General features: G+C 50.4%; 1 non-coding gene across 1 annotated transcript; it reads right to left on the bottom strand.

Moving 5' to 3' along the window:
- Positions 1–10799: 10799 nt before the first annotated feature.
- TRNAQ-CUG lies at positions 10800–10871 on the bottom strand. Its single transcript has one exon. It is a non-coding gene; the product is annotated as a tRNA-Gln (tRNA).
- Positions 10872–11161: the final 290 nt, after the last annotated feature.

Genomic DNA, 11161 nt, shown 5'->3' with positions numbered 1-11161 from the left:
CTGCAGGTTTAAATCAAGTCTCTGGAGAACATCCCCCGCTGGGATGTGTCATTCAGTCCCTTGTGTAGAGCTTCAGCTTGTAGCAAAGTCCCTCCAGAGGTAAGAAGCAGGATTGAGGACAAGATGGAGATGAGGCATCAGCCTTATATAGGCTTTTCCAGGTGTAAGAACACTTATTTGTTCTTACAGTGGAAAATTACAGCAAAATGGAGTTTGCAGTCACATGGGCCAGTTTCTGCACACCCGGCTGAGTCACAAGGCGTATCTGCCTCCTGTCAATGGGTTAATTGTGTAGCTGATGGTCCTTAATGGGCCATCAAGCAGACTAAGCAGAGCTAACACCCACTTGTCTGGGATCTCTCCCAGTAACACAGCACAAGTTTCAAAGATAGACAGTATACAGCCAATATTCATAACTTCAACTACATAATGATACATCTGAGGAAGTGGGTATTCACCCACGAAAGCTCATGCTCCAAAACGTCTGTTAGTCTATAAGGTGCCACAGGATTCTTTGCTGCTTTTACAGATCCAGACTAACACGGCTACCCCTCTGATACTTGATATAATGATACAGACATACAGACAGCATAATCATAACCAGCAACCCATAACCTGGTCTTCGACACCTTATATGACCCCCTTTACATAAGATTTGGTGCCATTAAAGGACCTTGGTTGCAAACCATGTTCTATATGGTCCCAGTTTATGTCAATAATGTCACATCCCCAAAGCAAAATTGATGCAGGAAGGGATGACACAGACATCACTGACTGCATCCCAAGAGCTCCCCATCCTGGCTTCTGTCTTATTACAGCTTGTCCTGGGTTTGAAGCTATATTAATGTATAACAGAGAGGCTCTACCAAACTTACGTGATTGAATTTCTTTACAAACTTAAGGTAAAACTTGGTTAGAACAATAGTGGATTGGATCTGCTTTTGCAGCAGGATTCCTGTATTTCTTATGTGATCTTCCATTAGCTAAAGATCATAGCTACTTTATTCATACATACTCTGGCAAATGTTTGGAACCCAATTAACATTAAATCAACATAGATATTAATGTTGTTTACAGCGTAGGGATCTTGGCATTTAGCCATGAAAGCAATCTGGTAGTGTGCCTCAGTTTTCCTTTTCATACAGCACATTCAGTCTGGAATGTCTTTTCTTCTGTGTAAAGTTCCAACACTGTTTACAGGCACTGGCAGTGAAACATCAGTATAACAAGGCCTTTTAACATAAAGTATGTTCTCATGTATTTCTCTTAACATGTTCAAGGGATTTTCCAAAAGATTAGGCACATTGTACATTTTTACAGTTTTTGGTAATAGCAATACACTAGTTACAAAATTTACCATTAGCAATAACAACAAATTCATTGCAAGTGTCCATCTACAATTATGTTTGTCATGCCACACCTTTGGCTCAATACCATTGGGGTTTTGACATTTTAGGGTTAACCTGCGGCTTTCCTTTGCAAAATTCAGTTTTTTCTTTCCTTCTTCTGCAGGATCACACCCTAATTTCTCTTGCTTAATAGAATTTACTGGCTGATGGGGTGGGCTCTCTTTGCTAACAGCTATTAGCAAATCTTTCTTCTCCCTGCCAGTCAGGTAATTTGCATCAACACAGACACTAGCTTTTAGATTTTTAGCTGCTACCCATTTCAAGGCTGGACTCTGTTTTACAGAGATACCACACAAATTCAAATAGTCGGAGGGTGAGAGTCTGCTTGCTCTCCCCTGCATCCTCAAGCATTTGGCCATAAAACTGTTCTGCTTTGAAATACCAGTAACCAAATCTCTCCTCAGACCCTGAAGCACAGACTGCTCACTCACAGAATTAGCATGGAGACATTCCTGTCCCAACACCATTGTCTTCCCAAAAAGCTGGCCACACACAGCCACAGGGTTATAGGGCTGCTGCTCAACTTTCTTAACAGCTTTTACTCCATCTGAGACCTTCTTAAAGTTACCCACACTGGATCTTTCAAAGGGAAAGTCAATGGATCCATTCACCGCAGAAAATTTCTGGTTGTTAGGAACTGAAACTTCCTTGATTAAATCACTTTCACACCGTTTAGTTGTACCAAACTGCTTGCACAAATTACCATGAGGATTCCTTTCCCTGTGAGCTTCTCTAAGCAGCAAAAGCAGCAAAGAATCCAGTGGCACCTTATAAACTAACAGACGTTTTGGAGCATGAGCTTTCGTGGGCATTCACCCACGAAAGCTCATGCTCCAAAACGTCTGTTTGTCTATAAGGTGCCACAGGATTCTTTGCTGCTTTTACAGATCCAGACTTACACGGCTACCCCTCTGATACTCTAAGCAGCAATTCACCTCTCACAGAAACTCTGCCCTTCCCTGCTTCACCCAGAGCTTGCTCTAAAGGAACAATTTCTTGAGCCCCCACAGACTCTTTCTGGGTCTCACTTACATCCAGAATCATCTCTGGCCATCAAGCAGATTCCTACACAATTCCTTTTCAGGCAAACTTATAGATTTTCTAGATAACAGGTTAGAAGCATTCTCCTTCCCTTGGCCATGAACAAGCTCAGGAATCTTTTCCTTCTTGCTACAAGTTCTCAAACTTTCAGTAGGTAACACAATTAAATCACCTTTTTGCTCTCTTTGTGCCCTGGCTAGGGTATCACCCTGATTAGACAGAGTTGCTACACCCTTTTCCAACCACACCTTAGCAACTGGCAAACTACAAGCACCAGAATTGTCTGGTCTCTGGGATTTTGCTAAGACACTAACTGGATGCACCCTAATTACAGTGCCATTTTTCTCAGTAGACACAAACTTAGGACCATTCCCTTCCTGGGCTTTAGCTGTATTTACAACCAACTCCAAGACAAACGAATTACCCTCAACTATCACAGGCTGAAAGGCACCTTCTGTCTGCTGCACAGTCACAGAAGAGCCAGAGACACGTTCTCCTTCACCAGACACACAGCTAAGGATTTCCTTTCCCTTGTCCCAGCACACCAGGCTGTTTACAGTCAACTGCTTGTAGACTGAGGTAGCTTCCTCCATAGGCAAGTCAATATCCCTGATAGACACAGGAACTTTTCCTTCACTGTCACATTTCTCCACACAGGAAACAGGTAAGGGATAGGGACACTCATTTTCCACTATTTCTGCCTTCCCAAACTGCTGACCAGATAAAGCCACCAGCTCACAAGGCTGCCTAGGCTCATCCAGACTTTCCCTACCAGGCACATTGCCACTCCCAACAGATAAGCTGCTGCTTTTTTCACTACACTGAGGCCATGTCTACATCTAAAATTTTGCAGCGCTGGTTGTTACAGCTGTATTAGTACAGCTGTATAGGGCCAGCGCTGCAGAGTGGCCACACTTACAGCAACCAGCGCTGCAAGGGGTGTTAGATGTGGCCACACTGCAGCGCTGTTGGGCGGCTTCAAGGGGGGTTCGGGGAACGCGAGAGCAAACCGGGAAAGGAGACCAGCTTCGCCGCGGTTTGCTCTCGCGTTCCCCGAACCACCCTGCAAACCGCAGGGAAGGAGACCTGCTTGTTCGGGGAACGCGAGAGCAAACCGCGGCGAAGCTGGTCTCCTTTCCCGGTTTGCTCTCTCGTTCCCCGAACCCCCGAGCAAGCAGGTCTCCTTCCCTGTGGTTTGCAGGGTGGTTCGGGGAACGCGAGAGCAAACCGCGGCGAAGCTGGTCTCCTTTCCCGGTTTGCTCTCTCGTTCCCCGAACCCCCGAGCAAGCAGGTCTCCTTCCCTGCGGTTTGCAGGGTGGTTCGGGGTACGCGAGAGCAAACCGCGGCGAAGCTGGTCTCCTTTCCCGGTTTGCTCTCGCGTTCCCCGAACCACCCTGCAAACCGCAGGGAAGGAGACCTTCTTGCTCGGGGTTCCGGGAACGAGAGAGCAAACCGGGAAAGGAGACCAGCTTCGCCGCGGTTTGCTCTCGCGTTCCCCGAACCACCCTGCAAACCGCAGGGAAGGAGACCTGCTTGTTCGGGGAACGCGAGAGCAAACCGCAGCGAAGCTGGTCTCCTTTCCCGGTTTGCTCTCTCGTTCCCCGAACCCCCGAGCAAGCAGGTCTCCTTCCCTGCGGTTTGCAGGGTGGTTCGGGGTACGCGAGAGCAAACCGCGGCGAAGCTGGTCTCCTTTCCCGGTTTGCTCTCGCGTTCCCCGAACCACCCTGCAAACCGCAGGGAAGGAGACCTGCTTGCTCGGGGTTCCGGGAACGAGAGAGCAAGCCGGGGAAGGAGACCAGCTTGATTACCAGAGGCTTCCTCCTCCCACGGAGGTCAAGAAAAGCGCTGGTAAGTGTCTACATTGGATTACCAGCGCTGGATCACCAGCGCTGGATCCTCTACACCCGAGACAAAACAGGAGTACGGCCAGCGCTGCAAACAGGGAGTTGCAGCGCTGGTGATGCCCTGCAGATGTGTACACCTTCAAAGTTGCAGCGCTGTAACTCCCTCACCAGCGCTGCAACTTTCTGATGTAGACAAGCCCTGAGCTACTTTCAGCAAATCACAGTTACCCATTTCAGGTTCACTTTTACAAGCTGCACTAGCCACCAATCCATTACCCATTACACATCTCCCCTTTCCTTCCTCTGTTAGGGCTTTAACCTGACCATTTACTTGAATCTGCTCCTGAGAAACATTTTCCTCCTCAATGAGATCTTTTTGCTCTTGATCTAACGTCAGATTCACTTCTGAGACATCAGACAGACATTCAGAAACTCCATTCCCAGACACACTGCTTTCTTGAACAGACAAACAGCTATTACCCACCAGGTTAGACTCCCCCTCTCCCTGGCCACAGCAAAACTGATTACATACAGAAAACTGCCCAGAGTAATACCACATATCAACATAGTTATAAACTGGATTGTTAAGAGGATACAGTTTCTGCTGTTCTTCCCTTGCTTCTTTGACTTGGAGCTGAAATCTGGCAGTTTCTTGTTGCATCTTGTGAGTCTCCTGTTCCAGCTCCTGTTGCCTTTGTCGAGCTTTCTCCTCAGCAGCCAGCAGTTCCAGACGCCCCTTATGAGCTTTTTCTTCTCTCTCATTAGCTTCTTTCTGTCGTTCAGCGGCCTCTTCCTCCAGCTGGGCCAAGGCTAGCTTCTCTTTCATTTGAATTTCTGCCAGTTTTTGCTCATATTCCAACTGCAGGCCGTCCATCAGGGCTTGCAGTTTCACTGTTTTTGCTGATGTCTTCTGGCTCATGGTCACTGATTTTTAACCAACCAAATTCTGAATCCAAAATCTCAAATTTGGATAGCGTGGGGTTCTGATCCAAAGCTTAATTGACCTGTTCTGTGGATCCTAGCACGACTATGCCACTGTGATGATGCCATTCTGGCGGGACTCAACTGAGAGTGCCAATTCAGGACCAATTGCTTAAACAGGGCAGTTACAGCCCTAGGCTGGGGTTTTTCCACCTCTAAGGCAAACCAAACCAGTCAAAGTGGACTTTGGTTTCACCCCACTGGCTAACCACAGGTCACACAAGCAATTTCTTTAGACACTCCAGTCTTCTAGTATCACCACCAGTGCCACCCGTGCTGGGGAAGTATGGTTATGAAAACCAACACCCCAGTAAAAGAAAAAGGTTCTCTCGATCCCAAAAGAGCAAGCCCCAGACCCAGGTCAATATACACATCAGATATTACCCACAAATCAAGCTGTTGCCAATCCTTTAGAATCTAAAATCTAAAGGTTTATTCATAAAAGGAAAAAGATAGCGATGAGAGCTAGAATTGGTTAAATGGAATTAATTACATACAGTGATGGCAAAGTTCTTAGTTTAGGCTTGTAGCAGTGATGGAGTAAACTGCAGGTTTAAATCAAGTCTCTGGAGAACATCCCCCGCTGGGATGGGTCATCAGTCCCTTGTGTAGAGCTTCAGCTTTTAGCAAAGTCCCTCCAGAGGTAAGAAGCAGGATTGAAGACCAATTGGAGATGAGGCATCAGCCTTATATAGGCTTTTCCAGGTGTAAGAACACTTACTTGTTCTTACAGTGGAAAATTACAGCAAAATGGAGTTTGCAGTCACATGGGCCAGTTTCTGCACACCCGGCTGAGTCACAAGGCGTATCTGCCTCTTGTCAATGGGTTAATTGTGTAGTTGATGGTCCTTAATGGGCCATCAAGCAGGCTAAGCAGAGCTAACACCCACTTGTCTGGGATCTCTCCCAGTAACACAGCACAAGTTTGAAAGATAGATATTATACAGCCAATATTCATAACTTCAGCTACATAATGATACAGACATACAGACAGCATAATCATAACCAGCAGCCCATAACCTGGTGTTAGACACCTGATATGACCCCCTTTACATAAGATCTGCTGCCATTAAAGGACCTTGGTTGCAAACCATGTTCTATATGGTCCCAGTTTATATCAATAATGTCACAGCCCCGCAGGAACGGATGCTCCCCAGGCCCCTGGCAGAGCTGGGGAGGGAAGGCAGTGCCCCATTTCCCTTAAAGAGCTGGGGAGGGAACCCAGTGCCCTGCCCCCTCAGGAACAGTGGCTCCCCAGTCTCATGGCAGAGCTGGGAAGGAAACTCAGCGCCAAACCCCCGCAGGAACGGCCGCTTCCCAGTCCCCTCACAGATCTCAGGAGGGAACGCAGTGCCCCTCCCCTGCAGGAACGGCCGCTCCCCAGTCCCCTCACAGAGCTGGGGAGGGAAGGAAGCGCCCTACCCCCACTGGAACGGCTGCTCCCCACTCCCCTGGCAGAGCTGGGGAGGGAACTCAACACCCTACTCCTGCAGGAAAGACCGCATCCCAGTCTCCTAACAGAGCTGGGAGGGGAACCCAGCGCCCCACCCCCGTAGGAACGGCCGCACCCCATTCCCCTCGCAGAGCTGGGGAGGGGAAGCAGCACCTCACCCCCGCTGGAATGGCGGTCCCACAGTCCCCCTGCAGAGGTGGGGAGGGAAGGCAGCGTTTCACCCCCGCAGTAACGACCGCTCCTGAGTCTCCTCCCAGAGCTCAGGAGGGAGCACAGGGCCCTGCCCCTGCAGGAATGGCCACTCCCCAGTCCCCTCACAGAGCTGGGGAGGGGAGGCAGTGCCCCACCCCTGCTGGAATAGCTGTTCCTGTCAGAGTTAAACTCAGGACTCACAGTTTGTCAGACCACTCTGTGTTATTAGCACAGCGCTCTGCTAATAACACCCAGATAATGTGAGTTCTATGCAAGACACAAGCTAGCTTATTTATACAGATAAAAGAGCGGGAATTAGACAAAGGGACAAAGAAAGCAAAACAGTAAAATTCACCTGGGGCACAGCATGCATATCCTACTTCCTTACTAACTCTTATAGATCTAAGGCTAATACTTCACCAATTGCCCTTAAACGGTGCAGTTGTTCTATGTTAATGTCTGTATTCCTGACACCTGGATTGCAGCATTCCAACAGTTTTGCTTAAAGGTACAGACAGCATTTCTTTAATCCTTCCTATTTTCACAATGTAATTCATTCTACTTTCACAGAAACATGCTCTGTGCATTACCCAGGTTGGTGGGAAACACACTCTGTGCATTAGGGTGACTCGTCCGTGGGTGTCACTGCTCCTAGAAGGCAGATACACTCTGTGCATTACGCCACCTGACCACTGGGTGTCACTGCTGTATCAAGGGAAACACCTTCTGTGCATTACCCTGAATGACCACGAGGTGTCACTGCTGCTCCAAGGGAGACATAAGAACGGCCAGACTGGTTCAGACGCAAAGTCCATCTAGCCCAGTATCCTCCTGTCTTCTGACAGTGGCCAGTGCCAGGTGCCCCAGAGGGAATGAACAGAGCAGGGAATCATCAAATGATCCATCCCCTATTGCCCATTCCCAGCTTCTGGCAAACAGAGGCTACAGGCACCATCCCTGCCCACCCTGGCTAATAGCCCTTGATGGATCTATCCACCATAAACTTATCTAGTTCTTTTCTGAACCCTGTTATAGTCGTGGCCTTCACAACATCCTCTTGCAAGGAGTTCCACAGGTTAACTATTCAACTGCCCTGAGTTTACCCCCCATCCCTTCCCCAAATTGTATATAGAAAAGAGGATGAGGATGAGGAGAGCCATGATGTGTCTGTCACTGGCTGGTGACTCAGTTTCCTCTAGGCAGCAGTGCTGCAGGCTCCTTTGGTCAGTGCCCATGCAACTGTGTCTGGGGAAGGGGGAGTAGAGGCTTATGCTTCCCAGCCCCAGGCCCCATCCCCGGCAGCTGGGGAATCCAGGCCAAATTTAACCCTGGTAGCTGGGCCGGGATTAGCCTGGACTGGGGTAGGGCTGGGAAGGAACTGGGAGGGAGACAGATGCACCTGCTGTGAGGGAAGATCCTCCCACTCCCTGCCAACCCCCTTCACTCCTTGCAGCACAGCACCCCCTAGCATTTCTTTCTCTGTCATGGGAGCTGTCTGCTGCCTGCTTCTCCCTTAGCATGGTCTCTCCCCATCCTGGGGCACTGGCATCGCCCGTCCTGTGCAAACAGGCAGGCCCCGGTGTGCCCCATGGCATTGCCCTGCAATTGTGGGGGCAGCCGTTGGATGGAGCCATATCGAAATATGGGGGTGGGCAAGGCTGGGGACCAGGACTCCTGGGTTCTCCCCTCACATGTGGGATGGGAGTGGAGGTTAGGGGGTAGAGTGGGGGAGGGACAAGGCTGGGATCCAGGGCTACTGCTTTTTCTGGTTTTCTCCACCTCCTGCAGCAGCCTGAGTACTTTCAGTGCGTTTCTTGTTCCAAATTCATTTGCTGACTTATGTAACTCACCCCAGAGGTGGCTGCATCTCAGTGTCGAGTGAGGCACCCTTGGCTGCATCACCTCCTAACTGCGTCTCTCTCCCCCTTCGGGTGACCCTGCAGCACTCGGCAAACATCCACAAGATCATGGGGCACTTTGAGCATTGCGCAGGCAGGGGTCAGGCGCCCAGCCCTCCCTCCAGAGAATGGGACCCAGCACCCTCTACTTTTTACAGCGATTAAAAAGGGGCAAAAGGGGGGCAAATCAGAGGAGGGGGTGGCCAGGGTCTGAGCAGGGGGTGGAAATTGACTGGTCAGGGGGTCATGCAGCTGGAGGCAGAGTTAGGAGAGGGACTGAAGGGCAAAGTCAGGGAGGGGGGAAGGAGCCAGAGTTAAGCCCAGGGGGGGTGCTGCCAGAGGGTTAAACCCTGGCACAGGCAGGGGCTGAGGGGTAACAGTTATCCCGGTGGGCTGAGACTTCAGTGTTTGCAAACATGGGTGGGGGGAGCAGAGGGCTTTTTTATTTCCCCTCTCACAGGCAGCACCTCTCAGCATGGGCTTCCCAGGGCTGGGCTCTTAAAGGCACAGGCATCCCACTGCCTAGACACTGCAGCTCCTCTCTGATGTAACCTACTGAGGTGCTGCAGTAGGAGACTCAATTCAGTGAAACTGGGCATTCCCTATACGCCCCCCAGCCAGGGGGCTGTGCACCCCCTTCGCCGAATTTCCCCAACACCCCCTCCCTCAGTGGTCAGGTAGTTACATGCAGCGCTGCCAATGTTGTCATTGGTTGCAAATTTGAATGGAAATTGAAACGTTAACACACACTTTAAAAGCAGATACAACGTATGAAAACTACTTGTACCTGAGAAAGTAAAATAGGTTTGGAAAGTCTGGACAAAGCCGGGTTTCCTAACCCAGCTGTGGTGTTTGCTGACAATGTCTGTGCATTGGCTTCGGCAGTGTTGGCCAACCTTAGAATTTCAAATGATGATTTGTAAGCGAGGTGTGAATGAGCTCTCCCCTGACAGCTACTGATGACCAGGGTTGGGAGGAGGCTTTGGGACCAGACTGTATTTACATGAACTCACCTACTCTGCTGAGGTATCCAGCGGACAGAGCTGGGCTGCCTCTGCTCTAGGTGCATGGAGGAGGGAAGGTGTGTGGGGCTCCAGTCTGGGACTCTTCCTCCCTCCTGCCAAGGCCTGACTGTTAATCCCAGCCCTGGCACTCCTTTCTTCAAGCGCCATGTGGGCCAGAGGAAAAGTGTGGTAGGAAGCACAAGGGCCAGGCTTGTGAACAGCAGGTGCAGCAGCAAGAATCCCAACTATCAGGGTAGCAAGTTCTAGAGCCCTAACCCATTGTAGCCATCCCAGCCAAAGACCTGGCTCTAGGAGGTGTGAGTCACCCAGCAGGAGGGGAAAGATTCACTCTTACACAGCTGGAGACAGGGAAGTTGAGCTCTGGGGCGTTACCATAAGCATTGGTAGGAAGTTTGTAGAAATTTTGGTTGTGCCTAACCCGCCCCCCAAACTCCACCCCCACCTGCCTAAGGCTCTGGGCCGGGATTTAAGTGGAAGGTCTGGGCTTCAGATCCTGGGCTGGGGATTAGGGTGCAGGAGGGGTGCAAGGTTCAGGCTTTAGGATGGAGTTTGGGTGCTGGGTGCAGGCTTTGGCAGGGTTGTAGGAAGGAGTGAGAGGTGCAGGCTCTGGGGGTGGGAAGGAGTGCACCCTCTGGGAGGGAGCATAGGGCTGAGGATGAGGGATTCATGATGCGGCTCAGGACTGGGGCAGAGTATCAGGGTTCAGAGGGAGCTCAGGGCAACCTGCAGTAGGACTCTGGGGCAGCAGTTCTGCCCAGAATCTCTCTACTCCAGCAGCAGGAGCAGGCAGGCCCATGCTGCTTTTTGTGAGGTAGGGGGAGGGGTGCCAGGCAGGGGCCAGGGGAAGAGACCCAACTCCAAATATTGCTGGAACAGGGCCCCCAGCCGTGAATATTCCTGAAGCCCGAGCACCACACATGTATATAACCTGCTGCCTATGACCACAAGCCAACACAAGATCCCACTGAGATTTGAACTCAGATTACAGGATTCAGAGTCCTGAGTGCTGCCCACTACACCATGGGACCAGCATAGGCTGCCTTCTCTGCACATCGGTGACCCTCATGGGGCTGGCTTGTGTAAGGGGCTCTTGGCCCTTTACTAAAACTTAGTGTGTGTGGGGGGGGGTTGGTTGGCTAGTTCCCAGCACCAATAGAAGGGGGAAGGATCAATGGGAAATCAGGACCCTGAGACTGACAGTCCCCAGGGACAATGGGGAGAGGCCAAAGCTCCAAGTTAGCTGCACTGACAGGCCAGGCAGTGTAATGAGGGAGTCACCAGGCCAGGGGATCCCATCCTCCATGTGAGCTGGAACTGC

Source organism: Gopherus evgoodei, unplaced genomic scaffold (genome assembly GCF_007399415.2).
Source record: "Gopherus evgoodei ecotype Sinaloan lineage unplaced genomic scaffold, rGopEvg1_v1.p scaffold_136_arrow_ctg1, whole genome shotgun sequence".
NCBI classification, from domain to species: Eukaryota; Metazoa; Chordata; order Testudines; family Testudinidae; genus Gopherus; species Gopherus evgoodei.
The sequence above is the reverse complement of the archived record's forward strand: the minus strand, read 5'-3'. Positions and strand labels throughout refer to the sequence as shown.